The 21,938-nt window shown below is 44.5% G+C and overlaps 1 pseudogene across 1 annotated transcript in view; it reads left to right on the top strand.

Annotated features, from left to right (window-relative positions):
- Positions 1 to 21,938, top strand: part of LOC149231509 (ABC transporter G family member 42-like) — a 273,301-nt pseudogene that overhangs the window by 11,186 nt on the left and 240,177 nt on the right. Inside the window, exons 3-7 of the transcript XR_016248073.1 lie at positions 16,594 to 16,647; positions 16,867 to 16,957; positions 17,053 to 17,354; positions 17,438 to 17,719; positions 17,808 to 18,121. The product of XR_016248073.1 is annotated as an ABC transporter G family member 42-like (transcript). The remainder of the gene's footprint in view (positions 1 to 16,593; positions 16,648 to 16,866; positions 16,958 to 17,052; positions 17,355 to 17,437; positions 17,720 to 17,807; positions 18,122 to 21,938) is intronic.

Raw genomic sequence — 21,938 nt, forward strand, 5'->3', positions numbered from 1 at the left:
CTCATCTGTCACTGTCACCTGCTGCCCCAATGCCTTCTTTAGGCATGATACATGAAAAATGTTATGAATCTTGCTGCCTTGGGGCAGCTCCAACTCCTATGCAACTTGTCCAATCCTGCGTATCACCCTGTATGGCCCATAAAAGCGGGGCTTGAGCTTCTCAGCCCCCTTCTGCTTCAATGACGACTGTCTGTATGGCTGTAATCATAGGTAGACCATGTCCCCTACCTCAAACTGCCTCTCCACCCAACCCCTGTCGACATACAACTTCTGCTAGTTCTGTGTTGTAGCCATGTTATCCTTGAGAGCTCGGAGGATATCCTGAGTCTCTTGGATCCAAATCTTGGCTCTAGGAGCCCTGATATCACTAAACATCACGTCAACAAAAGATAAAGGATGATACCCATATAAGGCATAAAATGGTGACATACCAATGGACATGTGATGTGAAGTGTTGTAGCAGTACTCCCCTAGATGCAACCACCTCAACCATGCTCACTACTGCCCACTGACATAGTTACGCAAGTAGCCCTCTAGCCACTTGTTAACTATCTCTGTCTGCCCATCCGTCTGTGGGTGATAACTGGTACTCGGTGTCAACTCCATCCCCACCAACCGGAAAAGCTCCTGCCAAAACCCGCCCATGAAATGGTTGTCCCTATCACTGACGATGGTCTTAGGAAGACCATGTAGCCTGAAGATCTCTCTAAAGAACAGCTCGGCCACCTGTGCTGCTGTATAATGTGCGGATATGGCAAAGAAATGTGCGTACTTCGTCAGCCGATCAACAACGACAAAGATACAATCCTTGCCCTGTACCATGGGCAACCCTGTGATGAAGTCCATCGAAATACTCTCCCATTTCTCCTCCGGAATGGGAAGAGGCTGCAATAATCCCGCGGGATGGGTCATCTCCCCCTTGTTCCTCTGGCACTCCCTGACATGCTGGAGTACATCCTCCTTGAGGCCCTTCCATGAGAACCTCTCTCTGATGGCCCTATAGGTTTTGGTAAACCCCTGATGGCCCGCTAATGGTGAGTCATGTGATGCCTAGAGTATCTTCTTCTTGAGCTGAGAGCCCTCAGTCAAGAAGATCCGATCCCTGTAATAGATGATCTCATCGATCACCCTGTACCTGTCATCTGCCACCTGTCCATCCAGAATCTCACATGCAAACCTGTCCTTGAAGTACTCTACTAAGAGTCGAGCCCTCCAGTCTGTATCCAAGCTCATAAGAGACAACGTGGCTAGTCTACGTGAAAGGGCATCTTCTACCACGTTGTTCTTACCCTTGACATACTCAATGTTAAAGTCATATGCTTGGATCTTGTTGATCCACTTCTGCTGCCTCTCCTGTAGCTGCTTCTACTCCAAAAAGAACTTGAGGCTTCTATGATCAGTGCTCACCCTGAACCTGTTACCCACCAGACACTGCCGGTACTTAGCCAATGCATGTATGATGGCCAGCATCTCCTTGTCGTATATAGAATACAACCTCTCGTGCGGAAGGAGTTCCTGCTCTCGAAGGCTATAGGGTGGCCTCCCTGCATCAATACTACGCCAATCCCCTCTCCCGACACATCACACTCCAAAACAAAAGGTTGCGTAAAATCTGGTAATGCAAGCATTGGGCAGCTGCTCATAACCTCCTTGAACCTGTCAAAGGCTCGCTGCGTTGTATCGGACCAACTGAATGCCCCCTTCTTCGTCAAATCTGTCAGGGATGCAACAAGCTGTGAGAAACCTTTGACGAACTTCTGTTAGTAAGTGCAAATGCCAATGAATCCTCGAATTTTCGTCACGTTTCTCAGCTCTGGCCATTCCCTGATGGCCCTAATCTTCTCCTCGTAGACCCTCACTCCATCCACCCCTATGATGTGTCCCGGATACAACATCTCTGTCAACCCAAACTCACACTTGGAGAGTTTGGCATAGAACTGATGCTCCTGTAAGATACGTAATACTATCTCAATGTTCTGGAGATGCTCCTCCGAAGTCCTGCTGTAAATGAGAATATCATTGAAGAATACCAACACAAACTTCCTCAAGTGACTACGGAAGATATGATTCATGCAGGACTGAAATGTAGCTGGGGCATTGGTTAGCCCAAAAGGCATAACCAAGAACTCAAAGTGCCCATAGTGACACCTGAAGGCGGTCTTGGGAATGTCCTGCTCCCTCAAGCGTATCTGATGATACCCCGATCTCAAATCAATCTTTGAGAAGAAACGTGCCCCTCTCAACTCGTCCATCAACTCATCGATCCTGGGTATGGGATACCTGTTCTTCAGGGCCTTCTTGTTCAGGGCCCTGTAGTCAATGCACATCCTCAGCGTACTGTCCTTCTTCTTCACCAACACCACAGAAGAAGCAAAAGGACTCGTGCTTGGTCGAATGTGCCCAAAAGCCAGCAACTCCTAGATAGCCTGCTCAATCTCATCCCGATAGGCCTTGGGATGCTTATAGGGGGTGGTGATCACTGCCTGGATGCCCTGCTCAAGCTCGATAGTGTGCTCAAACCCCCGATCCGGTGGCTGTCCCAGTGGAATCTCCCCAAACACTATGGCATACCGATCAAGGATGGACTGGATCTCTGGATGTACCGTGTGCCCTGTAGTCCCTACCTCTGATGCATGCAGCTCCACTGCCCACTCTATGTCTCCCTTCCAGAAGACTACCTCCATCCGATGAGCCGACACAGTTTGAGGCGGATGTGTGTTGTCCCCGTATCTTCTCATGCCTCCCTGTCTTCTCATCATCCCACTCCATCTCTAGGGTCTTCCAATCCATCGTGAACTTCCCTAGAGTAATAAGCCACTGAACACCCAGTATCATGTTGGTGTCCGGAATATCGACTGCGAAAAAGTGGTCAGTCAATGTGTAGGTGCCCATCGTCACTGAAAGCTCTGGGACATAACAAGCACACGTCATGGTCTGATCTCCTGGGACCAATACTGAAAACCCATTGAACCTCTCTGTCTGAATACCTCTCCGCTCAACCATCTGTGTGTCGATGAACTTGTGGGTTGCCCCACTATCAACGAAAACTGATACGCGCAGGCCACGTACTGTCCCTCGTACGCGCAACATCAGATACTTGGGTACTCCTTGCAATGCTACAAGGGCCTCTCCGGTAGGTGCAAATGATGCACCTCCTGCTGCTAGTGGTGGAGGTGGTAAAGGTCCCTGTATGGCATGGCTATCTCCTGCCTCCCCATCATCCTCGTCATCCTCTTCTCCACTGCTCTCGGAGAAGACCTCAATAAAATGCGCTTTACCAGCAGCACACCTATGTCCCCGTGCCCACGACTCCTAACATATGAAGCACAACCGCTTCTTCTTCAACTCCCTCTTGGCATCATCATCAAGTTGTACTCGTCCTGGATTCCCCTTTGGAGGTGGAATCCTCACGCCCTTCCCCTTAGACTGGAAAGTCTGTCTCTGCGGGTAAGGTGTCCGGGTCCTGGGTAATACATCCTATAAGTCCCGGGTCCTGTTGATAGCGTCCTGGAGTGTGGCTGGTCTAGTGTATCGGACTAGACTCCGAAGTGGCTCTGCTAACCCCTCAACATACATATAGACCTTCCGTGTCGTGGATAGGTCTGGCACCATCACGGAGACCCTCAAGAAATCTGCAATGTAGGTCTCTGGGCTCCCTGTCTATTTGAGCCTCGTCAGCTCAACGAAATGCTGCTCTGGATCCGTCCGATCAAATCGCTCCATCAATCACCTAGTAAACTCGGCATATGTCGTCACTATGGAGTGCCCCCTGGTAAACTCAGCATATGAAACCATCCCATGAAACCACCAATCCTGGGCCTCGCCATCCAAATGCAATGTTGCCACCTTGATGACCTCTACCTCCGACATCTGGTTAAGCTGGAAATAAATGTCCATCTTCTCCACCCAAGACTTTGCCGAACTATTTGATGAGCCATCAAACGTAGGCAAGTGGAATCTACTCGCTGCACGGTGGGTGTCGCCATCATGGTAATGCCGATACCCTCTGTGATGGTCACGGGGTTTGCTATCCCACTGGAGCTGAACAAAATCTCTAAATGAGAGGGCTTCCCTGAACTCCTGCCCATAGGCCTGGTACTCTGCAAAATAATCGCCCATATGTCCGGGTTCTGCCTCCTGCTGGGCTACGGCCCCCGTGTCTGCTCCTAAGAAAGTGGGCATGGTAGAGTGTGTAGGAGCATGTGAGGCCACCTGCTGCGCAGTATCACGCTGCTTTGGCAAGTGATGGGATGCACCTAATCACTCACCAATCTGAAAAACTCATGGGCTCTCACGCTGTCTGGCCTCAACTGCCGTGAATCTCTGCGCCATCACCTCAATCTACCTCGACAGATCCTGCACTGATTTGAGGAGCTTATCCGCAAATCTCTTCCCGTCCTCGTTGGCCATCTGTCCTGCGTCCACTACTGGCTCTCCCTGTTCTGTGTCTACCACAGGCTCCACCTGTTCTGCGTCTACCACAGGCTCCACCTGTTCTGCGTCCACCACAAGAACATAGTCTCCCTCCCCGTAGGTATTCTCCAACCTACGTCCAGTGTCTCTGTACCTCCTACCTCTGTAACAAATGTAGGGTTTTTCCCCTGGTGTCATAGATTGCTAGCTCCACAGGCTAAGCCAGATCTATGCTCTGATACCACTGTAATATTCCTAACCCAGAATATTCCTCAAACCCCAGAAAAAACTCCAACCAAATATATGAAAATGATATAATAACCGAGAAGTGATAAAATAACAGTGGAACAGCAAATAATAATGTAAACCAGAAATATAAGCAGATACACAAGAAATGCAGTGAGAAATGCTAAGCCATTTTATTATACTGAGCAATATAATGAGTACAAGAGGTGATTAGACAGATGGCATCTCGACTTGCACAAGGCAAGTGAAGAAATACTCTCAGAATGACAAGAATGGCCTCTCTGCTGGATGTTGTTGTTGCTGCTAGGAAACAAATGATGATTTGGGGCCGCTCCCCTCCTCGGAAAAAGCTGAAACTCTGGATTCGGGCTCTACTCAAGAAACCCAAAAAAAACCCAGAAAGCTCTCCTGGAATGGCCGACTGCCGAAAATCACCCCCCCTTGGGGTTCTGCACAGTCTCCCAGTGCTCTGCGCTGCCACTGAATGCAACCCTCCAGAAATATGCCTGAAACTCCTGCCAAAAACTCTATAGCTGCAAGGGCTGATCCCTTGATCTATCTCTCAGCACAACACACCCTACAAACCCCCAAACCAGAACTGTGTCCCCCTCACAGTACTGCGTAGTCCTTCATAACTGTGTCCCTCTCCTAGTGCTGTGCAGTCCTCCAAAACGCTGCCACCACTATTGCTGAAATGCTGATGTATCTACTGCTGAAATGCCAATAGAAATACCTTGCCCAAGCAGGCACTCGAAGTCCCCCGGGGCTAAGGGTGAGATCTCCAAACCAATGTTACCAGACTTAGAATCGGCGAGGCAAAAGAGTGAAGAGTTTTAATCGGATTGGGAAAAAATCGGCAAAAAATCGTTGAATTCATTAAATAAAAATATACACATATATTGAATTAAAAAAATCGTTTTTCATTAATCTTGGGTAAAGGCATGTCCAAACAATGCATAATATCAATAGATGTCCAAAATGTCATGAATAAATAAGTATCTCATATATGTTATGAGTCCAAACATGATCCAAAGCACTGAGTTCACAACCTGAAGCACTACGTGCTTGGTTTAAGATTGAGGGTTTTGTAACATCTGTTATTAGACTGTTTTCTTGCATTTGTGACTTCAACAAAGTTAATGGGTTTATGAAATGCTACTATGGAGCACATTTTTGCACTTTTGAGTGGGTTTGTTTCAGAGCCAAATAGAGGCGGTTGATTTGCAAACATTTATGCTATAATTGCCTTATTTTGCATAATCTTAGAGTAATCTCACTTTGATAATTTTTGACTTCTTATAATAAATTAATAATGGTGTCTCATGGTTATCCCTCGTTGAATACATGATTTCCCAAACTATTTGTTTTGTTTTTAATATGAAAAGCTCACCGTGTAGTATCTCTAGCTATAAATAAAAATATATTGACGAAGCTTTAAAAAAATAAATCGTGCATAATACTATTGAATAATAATAACATGAGTGAAAGCTAACCTAACCTCATGGTCTTTTTATTTTTTCAACACGACACATATACATATGATAGACAATGCTCGAATAGCCAGATGGCTTTAGATCTCCCATATGAACTACACTTCGCGTACGTATAATAACCTGTTAGTTCTTCAAATTCAAAGATGGTCTGCCCTCGGAGGTCAGCGCCAGCTCCCTTAAAGGCTGAGCCCTCTCGACTCAGCGCCATCTTGGATTCCGATTCAGATACTTACGTTTACCTACGAACAAGTAGTCCTGAAAAAATCTATTGAATTTAAAACTATCACTCAGTGAGGTCGCTGATCTGCCAAAGCGAACCCACGCAGTTCTGAAAAAATCTGTTGAATTTAAAACTATCGCTCATTAAGGTCTCTGATCTGCCAAAGCGACTCCCCGCTTATTTAAAACCAGTGCATTTTCTCGAATCAATCAGTGATATATTAACATGCTCGTCTGATATTTCAGTTTAGATATGGATTACTATGACGAAGACCCAAGGCCATGTTTTCAGTTGCAGGCATCCTCCATACCCGCTCCCCAACAATCTACTTCAATCGACAAAAAACACGCAACATTTTGCATAGCAACAGGAATCTTAATCTTCAGTTACGGTTTTCCCCGACATTTGGCAGATCTTACTGACATGGATCGGCTTGTCACTCGCCATTGGACCGTTCGCCCCAATTTCCCTCACCGGTGGCAACATTAGAGTCGATTGCGGCGAAATCCTTGAAGAACCACAGATCAAAACCCCAAAACCAGAACCCGAACGGAAAAATTATAGAGGAAAGGCCAAGCGGTCAGAGAACAGTAATCCCGAAATACCCATTTTAAATATCCCCAGATCAGACGAAATTCCGGAAGGAAACAAAAATGGAGAAGCAGGTGCTAAGGTTTCTGTGGTTTCTAGGGTTTCATGGCCGAGCCGACTCGCAAAGATTCAGTTCGGATCGTTTCATGGCCGAGCCGAGTCCGAATCGCGATTTTGTCGATTAATCGCCGATTCCTGTTTCACTGCTCCGAATGGAGACACTCAATGCACTAAACAGTGCTGCAGACTAGCTAAATAGCCAGCGTTCTCAGAAGTCGAAATGACTAGTTCAAAATGCACATAACTGAATGATCCAAAATGAGGGGGCTCCTCTCTATTTTATAGCTTCTGCCTCTGACAATCCCTAGGATCACCTCCTCCTACTTGCTTCTCCTCTTGCCACATGTTCTTCCCTCCTGCACAGTGTCTCCATGTGTCTGCGTGGGCTCCATTTCTACATCCCCCTTTGGCCCCCTTGGCTCCCCTTTAAGTCACAATGTTGTGCTACCTAGGAAGCGAGTTTTTATTCTAAAGTGAGTTATGTCCCCCTTCCTCATTTTTTATATACAAATAACTATAGAAGGCAAAAATTGAATATTCCAATTAGCCATGGCTAATTAGGAATATTACATAGCCTCTCTGTAGCTACCACTGCCTTTGCGTCAACCACTTGACTCTCTGCGTCAATCCCCTGGCCCTCTGCGTCACCCATGCTGGCCTCCTCAGCATCTACATCAGCCTTCCCAGGCTCTGTGTTGTCTCTCTGGCACTATCTCTGCCTCTCTGCTATGTATTCTCGGCCTTTTGCCGAACTACCCCTCGCTATAACAAATCACTAGTTCGATTCTCTCACCAAACCCCACTTCAGAAAATCGAATTGACTGATCAATTTGGTGTATCTCCAACTGACCCTCAAGCCTCCTCTTATACTTTTCCTGTTGAGTCTTCAACGATTGAGTTTAAGTCCCTAATCAATGAATAAGATTAGATTTGGCTTGATCCATGTCATTTAGAACATTCTCACCCAGTTTTATTTTAATACCCATTAATATTTTAATTTTCCTAAGTTTAGACTTAGGAACCCCATTAAAAATATCAATTATTTTAATATCTCTCCAACCGAGTGGAATTTCCCCAAACGATTTCTGGGTCTTGGAGATCTTATGTGCCTTAGCCTCTCCACCAATTTTCATGGCTAGATCACATTTGATGCTACCACAAATGAACAATAACTACTATCAATGCGAACTCCTCCAACCTGGAGGTCAACTCATCTATCTCTGTCGAGGTTGTTGTCTCCTCCTGCCCCTTCTTGTCCTTCTTTCTCTTGGGACACTAGGTGACGCAGTGACCAAATTCAGCACATATGAAGCAATTGACCTTCTACAGGTCCTTTTTCTTCTTCTCGCCTCCCTTTGAGTTCTATCCCTGACTGGGACCCTTCTTCGCCTTCCCTTTACTTGCAAGGGATATGTTCTTCTCTTCCTCCTCCACTTTTGATCCTTTCCTACTACCGCTAATAATACCTTCTGTAAGGTTGAGTCTCAACTCCTCCTGAGTGAAGTCACTCCATAAGTGATCCCATCCTAGGAGTGCATCTCGCCCAAAAATAACTTGGATGAAAGTATTCCACCCTTGGAAAACCCATTTAGAGTTGTGCGCACTAGCTCATCATCAAACGGTTTGTCTCCAACGACTCCAAGTTCATCCCATACATTTTGAAGTCCGGTGAGATAAGAAGTAACGCCCTTACCCTTCTGCATCCTAGTGGTCCTCAACTTCTCCTTGAGAATCATTTTACGATTCTTAGATGAATCCTGGTACAAATTTATGACATCATCCCACATGTCCATTTTCATATTCTTTTCTACAATACAAGATGACATGATCCCAAACACCATTCAGGACCATTCTCTTAGCTTTGGCCATTTCTTTCTTGAAAGTTGCCAGCTATTGTGGATCTATTAGCTTTGCCATGACATTTTCCATGAATTACTTCAAACCATGCTCATCCAATAGGAATTGCATTCTGGCCTTCCATACACCAAAATTAGAGGCTCCGTCATGTCTGTCTTGATCCCTAAGTCGTGTTGTGGTAATTTCTGCAAAAATCAAATAAATTGGAGACTAGATCTGGAAATCTCTTTCTCTTACTTGCTTGGCCTTCTTCTGCTACTCGCACTCCCTTAAGAATGTGTAGATCTTCTCATGCTTGCCTCTGGAAGTCCTTTGACTCTCACTACCTGCTACTCCACTACTGGGTAGCTTGCTCTACCTTCTGGAAGTCCTTCTCCAGAATGACACATGATCTGCTGCTCTTGAAGCACACGCTAGATAGACTGGCAAGTCTGCACAATCTTCTGTTACTGGAAATCACAGATCTCCTCCTTGGAGCTAGAGCTAGAAACCCTCTAAGAATTTCTAGAAATTCTTCCTCTGTGTGCTTTTCTCTTCCTACCCTACGCAGATTTGCAACTGCAACCCTTGTTGCAAATCTTCTTTGCCCAGATCTGCTCTGCAAATCAACTGATCTGCTCACTAGAATTGCTTTCTGGCAAGCACACTACCAGCAAACTCTGCTTTGAGGCTATTCGAACTTTTCCTTCGAACTGGATCTGGAAATTAAACCCTCTACCTCTGCAATTCACACCCATGGTTTAGCCTGCACAGATCTGAACCATGTGCTTCATATCTCCCTCTAAAATTGCACAATTTGCCGATCTTTCGCCTCTGATCTAATCAATAAATCTTTGATACCGTATAAAATTTCATTAAATTGTAGTAACTAGAATTTATTCTTCTAACTGATTAGCAGTTTATTTGTTTTATGACAAATAACGAATAAATCACACTACAATTCTTCGCAATAAAAGTACGTTGCGAAAGTAAAATTAGGAACTAAGAAATAGATGCGCACACATAAAAATAGACACCAATATTATTGGATTGAAAAGTCCCTAGAAAAACCCTGAAGGGAAAACTGGTGTAGCAGATGAGGGTTTATTTTATTATTATGCTGCAAATTTGAGAGTACAATATCTGGATGTGAAAATTCCTTAAAGCTGGGAATTCCTACTGCAACACTGATGATATTTCTTCTACTTGTTCGATCTGATACTTTTGTGATCCATATTGTATATAAATGTCTTTTGGATTAATCGCATCATTAGGATATGGTCGACGTTCTACTTGTTAGATTTACATGAACAGGTTATTTGCAGTTTCCTATGGAAAACATTGAAATACATACACTGCAGCCTACAGCATTTAAATAATATGCTGAAACAAGAAACTGAACAATAGAGAAAGATACACACAAATGACACAGTTGTTTTTGGACAAATGTCCTTAGAAAAACCCAATGCAGGAAAACCGATGCAGCAGATTTGAGGGTTTTATTATTATTCAGTAGTTTTCTGAATATAGCTTTTGGATTCCCTTCTGGCAATCCAGTTACAGAGAAATACGACTAGCAGAAGAAATTTGTGAGATTACCTCACTCTACCCAGCAAGTCCTGGCTGATCCGACAGCTGAACCAATGTGTCCCTGGATATTTCTGCGCTGCCCCTGCATAGGTCCTGTGTCAGCCTATAAGGCACTGCATCACCCCAGTGCTAGATTGATTTTCTCTCCCGGAGCTCTGACATCAACCCTCCCAACTCAGAATGTCAAACCCCAGCAAATTTTCGGACTTCTGTTTGGAGGACTGTGTTGCCTCTGTGTGAGCCCTTCTGGCTCAGCGTCAACCCCTCCTGGGTACTCCGCTACCTCCTTTTGGTGTCTCTCTGCCTCTCTGTTGCGTATCCTAGCTCAGGAGAAGACTCTCCAACCAAACTATCCCCTCCTCTCACTGGAACAACTCACTATTGAAATTCTCCCGACAGTTGCTCTACTTCAGAAAATTGAACTTTTGAACTCTCTGCGTGTCTTTCCAAGTGACCCTCAAGCCTCCTTAAATAATCTCCTCGTTAACATTCAATGGCCCAAATTAGAAGCTCATCAATGGCTAAGTTCATTTCTACTTGATCCTTATCTTCTTCTAGAAGTTACACCCACAGTTAGATTAATAGCCATTCATTATTTTATTTTCCTAAGTTTAGACTTAGGGTCCCATTAAAAATAATTAATTATTTAAATAAAACTATTTCTGGGTGATATTTCCCAAAACGCTTTCTGGGTTCTTTAGAATACATGTGCCCAAGCCTCCCTGCAAAATTTGAGAATTAGATCACTTCTTATGCTATTAGAAATCAACACTCCCTCTTAGCGAGGAATGTGCTCTAGTAATGCAACCCACTGAAGCATTACTTTGTTCTATAACATCTCCCTCTGTGTTGCTGATGTCTGACATGTTGCCCAACAATCACTGTGCAAATGCTGCATTTATACTGCTGTTGACCCTACCACTGTCAACACTGCATCCATACTACAACTCCCTCTGAGTTTTTGCATCCGTGCTGCTGCTGGCATGTCCACTTCAAACTGCTATTGCTACTGTATCAGCGACGAAAAAACAACCCAAATTACTGAGCTAACTATGTTCAGTATGATACCATGTGAATGCTAGAGCCTGACTGCTGCTAGTCTTTGCACTGACCCTTTGAATCTACTGCACTGTTGCTGACCTCTGCTCTGTGCCATCTGCACTGCTGCCAACTCTGCTCTGCGTCATTCAGCCTCTGGCGCTCCTAGCCACTGCAATTGTCTCTCTGGCACTCCTCGACACCATCTGACACTAGTCCATCCTGCTACTTCTAATCTGGGCTCCCGTAGAAAGGAATTGATTCGAGAGGTGGGTTCCTCAAGGATCTTGCCCATCTGTAGCTCTTTCGAACTACAACTCTAAATCAGCCCACCTCCCTCCTGGAGGTATCTAAGTTGTCATGGCGAACTCCTCCTCCTCAATCTTCGTAGGTGTAGCCTTCGGATTGTGCTTCTCATCTTTGTCCTTCTTTCTGAGAGGACACTGTGTTGCGTAGTGACCCATCTCACCACACCTGAAGCACTTTATCTTCGAGATGTCCTTCTGCCTCCACTGCTCCTGCTGCCCCTTCGATGCAAGGGTTGCATTCTCATCCTCCTCCTTGGGCTTCGACCCACTATTGCTGCTTCCGTCAAGCTTACACTTGACCAAGTCTCTCCTCAACTCCTCTTGCTTGAGAGTTGCCCACATCTCATCCCAATTCAGCAAAGTCGCCCTTCCCAAGATACTCTAGACAAAGACTTGCCACTCATCTAAGACAGAATTGAGGACCAGTCTAGCAACCTTGAAATCTTGAGGTGTAGACCCCACAACTGATAACTCATCTCGGATCTCCTGAAGCTTCGTGAGGAACAGATCTACGCACTCCCCCTTCTGCATTTGAGTAGATCTCAGCTTCTACTCTAAGTACATCCTTTGCTGCTCAGAAGATCCCTGATACAGCGTAGACGATGCATCCCACATCTCCTTAGTAGTTCCTCTGCTAGCGATGTGACAGACTACATGATCCTTCTCTCCATTAAGGATTATTCTCTTTGCCTTCGCCATTTTAGCCTTGTACTTCTTCAACAAATCTGCATTTGCAAGCACAACCACCACGTTGTCGACATATGTCTTGAGAGTATGCTCATCTAGAAGGAATGACATCCTTGCCTTCCAGATGACATAGTTGGATGCTCCATCTAGTCTATCCTGATCCCTCAATCCACTGGTTGCCATCTCTGCCACGAAAATTGTCGAACTGCTCCTCTCTGCTTCGTACTGCCATTGCTCAGCCAATGAGAAAACGAACTTCTTGGCCGGAAGTCTTCTGAGGAAAAAATTCCCTTACAATGCTTCTCTTCTTTTTTGACGTCTTTCTGCCTAGCAAAATGGCCTGCGGAAAAACTGCGTCCCATCAGCTCTTCCTCACACCGAGGCTTCACTGTTGTGCCTTTTTCCATGACAAGATCTTGATCTAGAAGCTCTTCTCTCTATTGACTCACTTAGAGAGAGATTGCCTCGCAATTTTACCCTCCCGGATTGGACTTCACAAACCCCTCTGGGAATTCCAATTGCTGCCTCCTGCAGCTTTTTTCGACCTCCTTTTCTGCTTAGTGCTGGGTTCTTTGGCACTATTCTTCTTGCTTCACCTGCACTTGCTCTGATACCATGTGAAAATTCCTTAAACCCGGGAATTCCTACTGCAACACTGATGATATTTCTTCTACTTGTTAGATTTACATGAACAAGTTATTTGCAGTTTCCTACGACAAACATCGAAATACATACACTGCAGCCTACATTTAAATAATATGTTGAAACAAGAAACTGAACAATAGAGAAAGATACACACAAATGACAGTTGTTTTTGGACAAACGTCCCCAGAAAAACCCAATGCGGGAAAACCAGTGCAGCAGATCTGAGGGTTTTATTATTATGCTATGGTTTTCTAAATACAACTTCTGGATGCCCTTCCAACAATCCAGTTACAGAGAAATATGACTAGCAGAAGAAATTTGTGAGATTACCTCACTCTATCCAGCAAGTCTCGGCTGATCCGGCAGCTGAACCAACATGTCCCCAGCTATTTCTATGCTGCCCCTGTGTGGGCCCTGCGTCAACCTCTAAGGAATTGCTTCACCCCAACGTTGGATCGATTTTCTCCCCCGAAGCTCTAACATCAACCCTCCTGACTCAAAATGTCAAACCCTAGTAAATTTTCGGACTTCTGCTTGGAGAACTGCGTTGCCTCTGCGTGAGCCCTTCTGGCTCAACATCAACCCCTCCTGGGTACTGCGCTGCCTCCTTCTAGTGTCTCTCTGCCTCTCTGCTATGTATCCTGGCTCAGGAGAAGACTCTCCAACCAAACTATCCCTGCCCCTCATTGCAACAACTCACTATCGAAATTCTCTCGGCAGCTGCTCTGCTTTAGAAAATCGAACTTCTGAACTCTCTATGTGTCTTTCCAAATGACCCTCAAGGCTCCGTAAATAATCTCCTCGTTGACATTCAAGGACCCAGATTAGAAGCTAATCAATGGCTAAGATCATTTATGCTTGATCCTTGTCTTCTTCTAGAAGTTACACCCACAGTTAGATTAATACCCATTAATTATTTTATTTTCCTAAGTTTAGACTTAGGGTCCCATTAAAAATAATTAATTGTTTTAATAAAACTATTTGTGGGTGGAATTTCCCAAAACGCTTTCTGGGTTCTTTGGAATACATGTGCCCAAACCTCCTTGCAAAATTTGAGACTTAGAGCACATCCGATGCTACCAGAAATAAACACTAGATGCCCAACTGGCAATCCTCCAGCAAATATCTTGCCAAAATAATCTGGAGATCTTAGACTCCTCTGCTAAATAAATCGACCTCTCTTTTCCTGCTCGAACCCCACATTGGCTACTTGCACCGCAGCTTGGAATTCACACCACTGGGCCTGGGAAAGTTCGTACTGCCTATAAATTGGCTCCAAGTGAGCCATCCTACCTCCCTTTGTCACTAGAAACCACTTGCACCTCTTCCTAGAAATAGATCCAGCCTCTGGCTACTGATCTGTGGTTCTTCCAACAACTTGCACTAAGGTTTTTGGCAATTTGCACTAGCTTCCATGACCCTCTCTGCAGATAATTCAACCTCCTGTCTCCTGCCAATCCAACACTAGAGAAATACTAGAAAAATCTCTGGAATCCTACTCTCTGATTTTCTGCTGCTCCCTCTCTCTCATGTTCTCCCTCTGGCTCAAACTGTGCCCTCACTGAAGTTGTGAACCGTTTAGCTTGATCCGCCAAGTTAACTACTACTTGATGTCTCACTCTCCTTCCCTTCGAGCTGCTCTTACGATCTCTCGTTGAGACTTCAATGGCTAAGATTAAATCTCCATCAATGGCTAAGATAAATTAGACTTCATCAATAGAAGTTTCTAGAGCAATTTCGAACATCCTTAATTAATTAACTTTAATTAACCAACTTCCTTAAGTTAAACATAGGAAGTAATTTAATTATTGGCTAATTAGTTTAATTAAGCTGTTTTAGAGCCATATCTCGCAAAACTATTTCTGGGTATTGGAGATCATGTGTTCCCTAGCCTCTTAGCATCATCTGAGACTAGAACACTTGTCCAATGCTACCAAAAACCATAAACTAACATGTATCCCTGCTGAAATGAGGGGTAATAGTTCCATATAGGTTAATGATTTTGCCCACCTCCAATTCTTTTGACCTGACTTCAATCTCTGTGCCTGCATTTAAAATAGATGAAGAAATAGCAACAAAGATAGGATTCCAACTTTTAACCAACCCACCCCAAAATCCATCAGCATCCAATGGACATAAATTCCACTCTTTGAGGAAAGAAGACAATAAATCCACCACTTTCAGGCCAGCACATATGGTTTCTTAGAGTGACAAATCGTCAGATTTATATGCAGCTTACATTCTTTTCAGGGCTTGCTGTTTTATGGTGCCACCAACCCCTTTGGAGTAAAGTTACAGAACTACTCATTTGGAAGTCATTCTAGGAGTCTTGCCTGCTCTAAGGGCCCAACAACTTGTTTGTTGCTTTCCCTCCCTAACCTTCTGTTTAGCTTGAGACTTGTTTTGGATATCTGAGATTTTCTCTGTACAGATAGAAGGTCATCTTGATCAAAGGCAAAACTCCCTTCCAAAGACCTCAGGTTGGCAATGTTCTCTTTCTTAGATCTTAATTGGTATGCTGACTTTATAGCAGGCTTAGAGATTTTGCTCACTTTCTCTGCTGGGAGAAATTTTGTCTGAGGATCCTCCTTATACCCTAGGATAACATCGGGATTCAATACGAAGGGTTTGCCACCTCCCAAATCAGATTGGGGCTTAGAAATCTGAACTTCCATGGTTAAAGGAGAAATTTTAGAACTTGAGGAAAAACAAATACCCCTAGAACTTAAAAAAGATGTTGAGAAGATTGAAGAGTTACTTAGACTTCAAACCCTTGAACCCTTCTCTTTATCATAGACTAAACCCTGTAAACCCCTACAGGAGGGTACATTCAAAGGAGCTATCCGAAAACATCAAGAGGGATCAGAAAATGGCCGCAAGGGTGGAACCACTGCACAAGCTACCAACAAGATGCAATGAATGCCATTAAAGTCTACAAAATTTCCTAGATGAGCTAAGTACAAAATATTACCACTTAATTAGAAATTCAAAATTAACATGCCACAAAGGTTGAAAAATTATGATAAACAACAACAAAGATTAAGATACAGCTCAGATGAGGCCCAAGCGGGGTGGGTTATCCTTGTCATTCTCTGGTCACCCCTTCAACCCTTGTTCTGCAGCTCAAGCTTAGGGACATTAATTTTCCTGCCATCATTCTCCTGTTGTTTGTCATATTCTGAGATTGGCAAAGTAACTGTTGGAGCTTTATCATTTAGTGACTACGCTGGGGGACTCTGTGGCCAGCCATGGTGGTGTTTTCTTTGCCCCCTCACAACCTGGCCAGCATGATGCTAGGTTGGCTACCACTTTGTTGAGACTATTGAGATTTGACAGTCAGGGCATGAGAGGCATCTAGAGGCACTCATCTCATAGTGCATGGTGCATCTCCCAAATGTACAAAATCTACTACATTATTTTTATTTTGTAAATTCGATTATTCACATGTTCCCCCTTTTGTTTTCAGGCAACTTCAATCAAGGGTTCGGAAAAAAGTCTTAAAACAGATTATATTTTGAAGGTAAAAAGCTCTTGCCCCTGACATTTAATTTTCATGCCATGCTTCATTCAGGGACAGTCAACATTATGTCATGTTCTAGTCTTTTAAATAAAACTTTTAACTGGTCTGATAGCAATCTTTGCACTGTCACGCACATTAAATGCTTTTTCATTTATTCTGGTGTTCTTCTTTAGGATGTTGCAGTTCTTATGTTTAACTGCCTGCATGTTATTGTTGTAGATCCTTGGTCTGGATATTTGTGCAGACACCATAATTGGTAATGCCATGATAAGAGGAATTTCTGGCGGTCAGAGAAAAAGAGTAACAACTGGTAATGAATGAAATTGCATCTCTGTATTTTTCTTTTAGAATTTTGATTTTTGTTTAATTTTGAATGAGATTCAACGGTATCCATTCTATCTGCAGGAGAAATGATCATGTCTCCAATGAATACTATTTTCATGGATGACATATCAACTGGCTTGGACAGCTCTACTACTTTTCAGATTGTAAAGTTTCTTCAACAGGTTGCACACATCAAGCAAGCTACAATAGTCATATCGCTTCTGCAACCAGCACCTGAAACATTTGATCTTTTTGATGATATTATCATAATGTCAGAAGGACAGATAGTTTACCACGGGCCTCGTGATCATGTTCTCGGGTTTTTTGAGTATTGTGGCTTCATGTGTCCGGAGCGTAAGGGCATCGCAGATTTTCTGCAGGAGGTGAATATATAGCTATCTTCATGCTATTTTTTATGACTTGCGGTCAGATTAATTGTCTCACATCTTTCAATCACATGGTGCAGGTTACCTCTAGAAAGGATCAAGAACAGTATTGGGAGGATTGTGAAAAGCCATATAGGTACATTTCAGCAGAGAAATTTTTGCAGAAATTCAACCAGTTTCATGTTGGCCAGAAGTTGAAAGAAGAACTTTCTAAACCTTTTGATAATTCCAAAGGCGACAAAACTGCCTTGTCTTTCAGCAACTACTCACTTACTAAGTGGGAGTTGTTCAAAGCATGTCTTGATCGAGAGTGGCTACTTATGAAGAGAAACTCATTTGTTCACGTCTTCAAAATGACACAGGTATTTCATCTTGTCCTGATTATCTAAGTGATTGCCAGAGAAGTATAACTTTTAGCTAACTCAGTTATGCCTTAATCTTTCATTGCAGCTTGTTGTAGTTGCATTTATTGCAATGACAGCGTTCCTCCGGACACACATGAAAGTTGACCTTGAGCATGGAAATTATTATCTTGGCGCTCTTTTTTTCTCACTCATGTGCATATTGTTCGCTGGCTATCCAGAGTTAAGGATGACAATTAGACGACTTCCAGTTTTCTTCAAACAAAGGGATCTTTATCTCTACCCAGCATGGGCGTACATTCTTCCAGGAATTCTTCTGAAGATTCCACAGTCCTTGTTCGAGTCAATTATTTGGACCTCAATTACTTATTATGGGATTGGGTACTCCCCTGAAGCTGTCAGGTCCGTATTTACTATTTAGTTTAACTATTAAGATTACTGCTTCGTTCCATCCTTACTATAGATATGGAAACTATTGTAAAAATAAAGTAAAATCTGCATTGTTTTTTTGTAAGTCAATATTTTATTCATGGCTCCAAAAAGAGGTACATCAGAAGAAAAACGCAGGTAGTCTCACCCCGACCAGGTTTGTTGACCACTGCTGAATGGAGATGATAGTGAAACAAAAAACATAAAGAGACACAATCCACAACTTAAGAGGCCATAGGCACCAGTAAACAGATAGAACATATAAAACAACTATATCCATGCTAGTCGTCAGAAGTGATGGAGGTTGGGTTGTCTGGGGCTGTTCCAAGAGGCGACGTAGGACAAAAAGAGCATTGGAAACGCTCCTCGAAATGGGCCATCCAGGCCTTCAACTTCTCAACCTTCTATGATAATAAATTTTGGCCTCGCCAGACCACCACTACACACTCCTGGACATGGCACTGGAAGTAATGAATTTTGTTCAAAGTTGCTATCAATTCAGTATGCTCCTCCTGTCAAACCTGCTTCGAAGTCTCCAGACGCTCCAAAATTGACTAAATCAAGTCTCGACATTGCTCAACACAACAAACTTGTCGCTGACCATGACCACCATGACGCATTGGCACATGATGCCTAGAAACACCATGACGAGCTGAGCCCGTTGTTGTTGGACAGGCGAAGTGTGACCACCCCGACCCAACGTTGAGCCCTCGCGCCTACCACCCCGAGCAGCAGGCCCTGCGCACCCAGAGTGCCCCTACTACCCACCTCCTCTGCCCCCCGATGCCGTGCGACTTGACCCACCACCACTTTGACCACCCTGAACCGAGTCTTCGCTGCCACTCGCCATCTCGAGCCTAGACCTGGACGTGTCTGCGCCAGAACTGCTCGAATTGGGCTGCACCTAGTTGGAGGCATGCCCTGAGCGAGGAACAAGGCGCATGGTTGGATTCCCGACACCATTGGAATGAACAAACAACCGCCTACCCGATACCGCCCAAACTTCCCACACAGAAGGAGACACCACTAGCCCTGGCTGAACGTCCACACCCCACGACACCGAGAACACGCAGTACACAAAACAACCACCCACCATGAGCCAAAAATATTCACCTCCCTTGAAGTGGCCACCCATGAGCCCCACTAACTAGAGCCCGAGATTGTTGCTCCAATGGCTCCACCCAGCAACACAGAAGACTGTAAACGGACCGAAGAGGACCACTACTACTCTCGCGTTCCAGAAAAAAACTAGTTCCCACCCAACCCAGACTAAAACCACACAAGATGAAATAGAAATAGCAGAATACCACCCCAAACAGACAACCATACCCTTCTTTCCTTGCACACTCACAGTTACAAAGCCCAATTCAGAAATTAACAATGATGCACACCTGAAAGCAGGGGAGGAAACGCTGATGACGATGCCATCTCCTCGCCCGAACAGGGGAACCTCTGCAAATCCCTCTTCTTCCCACAATGCCCACACCAGGACACCAATACTTGTGCATACGCAGAATCCCAACGAACACCCTTGCCACCCTCCATAACGTTCAAACTCTCGCCACCACCATCGAAACCCAAGGTGACATGAAACCTTGTACATCAGAATTTACTCTCTCCCATACTCAAGGTGTTATGGGGGGGGCAAGGACACTAGTTCGCCCACCTGAGGCCACGTGCCTAACATGAATGCCCATGTGTTCCCTCGAGAACACCATCCTCTCTGCTTGTTACCCTCATCGGGGAGGCCTCTTCCAAGGCCACAATCCTACTGAGATCCTCAAGAGTTTCATCTTGGGGGCCAATCCCTCATGAGTTCCTGATACTAATGATCACTACCCGAGTTCGCTAACTTGTTTGTCGCTTTTTTGGCCTCCCGGTCAGCATGCTTGGTGATTACATATTCGAAAGAAGATAGCCTTGAGAGAATATGTTCACCGATAAGTTCCAGCCTCCAACTCTTAATCACTCGGTCTGGGGGGACCCATTTATCAATTTCTGCAGCATGGTGATCGCTATTTGAGAATCTCCCGTGACCTGCAACTTAGTTACCCCTAGTTCCGCTACAACTTGTAATCCTTTTTCCAACGCCAGAAACTCGGCCACGTTGTTGGTGCTGCTACTGCATGAGGCTGCATAAACTTTCACTGCTTTCCCTTTGTCATTCCAAAGTAATCCCCTAGGCCAGCCGGACCCGAGTTGCCCTTGGAGGCTCCATCGAAGTTCAATTTGAGGAAGCCCCATGGCGGGAAACTGAAAGAATTGCCAGAGCGGACTTTCATTAAACTTGGGCCTGCAGGCCTAGAGGTGGAAGAGTTCGGGTTAAGATCTAGCGCGAGAAAGATTTCCCTTTCCCTGTTCACCGCCTTCCAATCCTCATCCGACCAATGAGAGATTAAAATAGTTTCCTTGATGTTTCTCATCACCGTTTTCCAAACCTGGTCAGTTTGGATGCTCTCTAAGTGGAATATTGCCTTATTTCTAGTTTTCCAAATGTTCCAGAGGAAAAATCCCTGTGAGATGCACCATGCTCTATTAACAATGGGGTTCCTAAAGAGCTTCCATCGCCATTGTTCTAATGATTCCTTCAAACTATTGTCTGACCGGTCACTTACCCCAAACAATGAAGCATGTCGGTCCCTAATCTCATGAGGTTTGGAACAAAAGTTTAGTAAGAGGTCAGCCGATTCATCCTCTCTTGTGCACAAGGGGCACCGAGAAGGGTCGCAGAAGCCTTTTTTCCTAGTTTTATCCTACATAAGGAGCTTGCCATGCCCGATAAGCCAAAAAAAAATGAAATCTTGGGCCACAACTTTGAGTACCAGATTCGTTTCCATAATGGGTCAGGAACCTGGTCAGATGAGGTAGAAAGAATCGAATAAGCTTCTTTAAGAGAGAACATACCTTTTGGAAGGTTCCCCCAACGAAGCTTCTCTGGGTCGTCATTGTTCAGAATAGGACACTGACGCAGGATCAGGGTGAGGGCTTCCCAATCCAGGGGCGGGTCCTGCACTAGCCAATGATCCGAAGACTTCCAAACTCTCCACTTCGTCAATGCATTAGTGTCTAACTTTTTCCGCTCCCAGATGGGTGGTAAAGGCTTGAATATCACATAGACTATCCTCCAGATTATGTTTGGGGTGCTGCATCCAGGCCTCCTCCCAAAATATGGCTTTATTGTTGTTTCTGATCTCCCAAAAACCATGGTCCTAAATCATTGCTCGGTTGACTTTAGCCCTATTCCATATGGAGGATCCACTCGGCAAGTTTATATGACCTTTTAGGGGGTCTTGCCAAGCATCTATACCATATTTAAAGGACCACACCACCTTCCAGATCTCCTGTCCGCCTTGCAACCACCGCCACCAAACTTTAGCGCTGAGAGTTTGGGACAAAATTTCCAGATCCTTTAGTGCGAGGCTACCATAGACTTTTGATTTGCATAATTTGTCCCATGCTATCAAGGCCCATTTTCGACTGATCTGCGGACCAGACCACAGGAAATTCTGAAATTTTGCTGTGAGATCTTTGTATATACTACGTTGATCCGAAAGGTTCGAGAGCTGATAAATCAGGATAGTGAGGAGAACAACTTTAAGAAGAACTAACCGCCCTGGAGAATTTAAGACTTGAAAGGTCTAGCTGGAGAGCTTCCGATCGATACGTCTTAACAGGTCCTTCCAGTGCGAGACTTTCAAGGAGTTAGCCACCAAAGGGACTCCGAGATAAGTGCTTGGAAGAGAGCCAATTCTGAAACCAAGAGATCGAGCCAGGTGACTCTGCACACGAG

The sequence above is a fragment of the Pinus tabuliformis genome, chromosome J (genome assembly GCF_031772625.1).
Source record: "Pinus tabuliformis cultivar Carrire ecotype Pingquan chromosome J, CPIR1, whole genome shotgun sequence".
NCBI lineage: Eukaryota > Viridiplantae > Streptophyta > Pinopsida > Pinales > Pinaceae > Pinus > Pinus tabuliformis.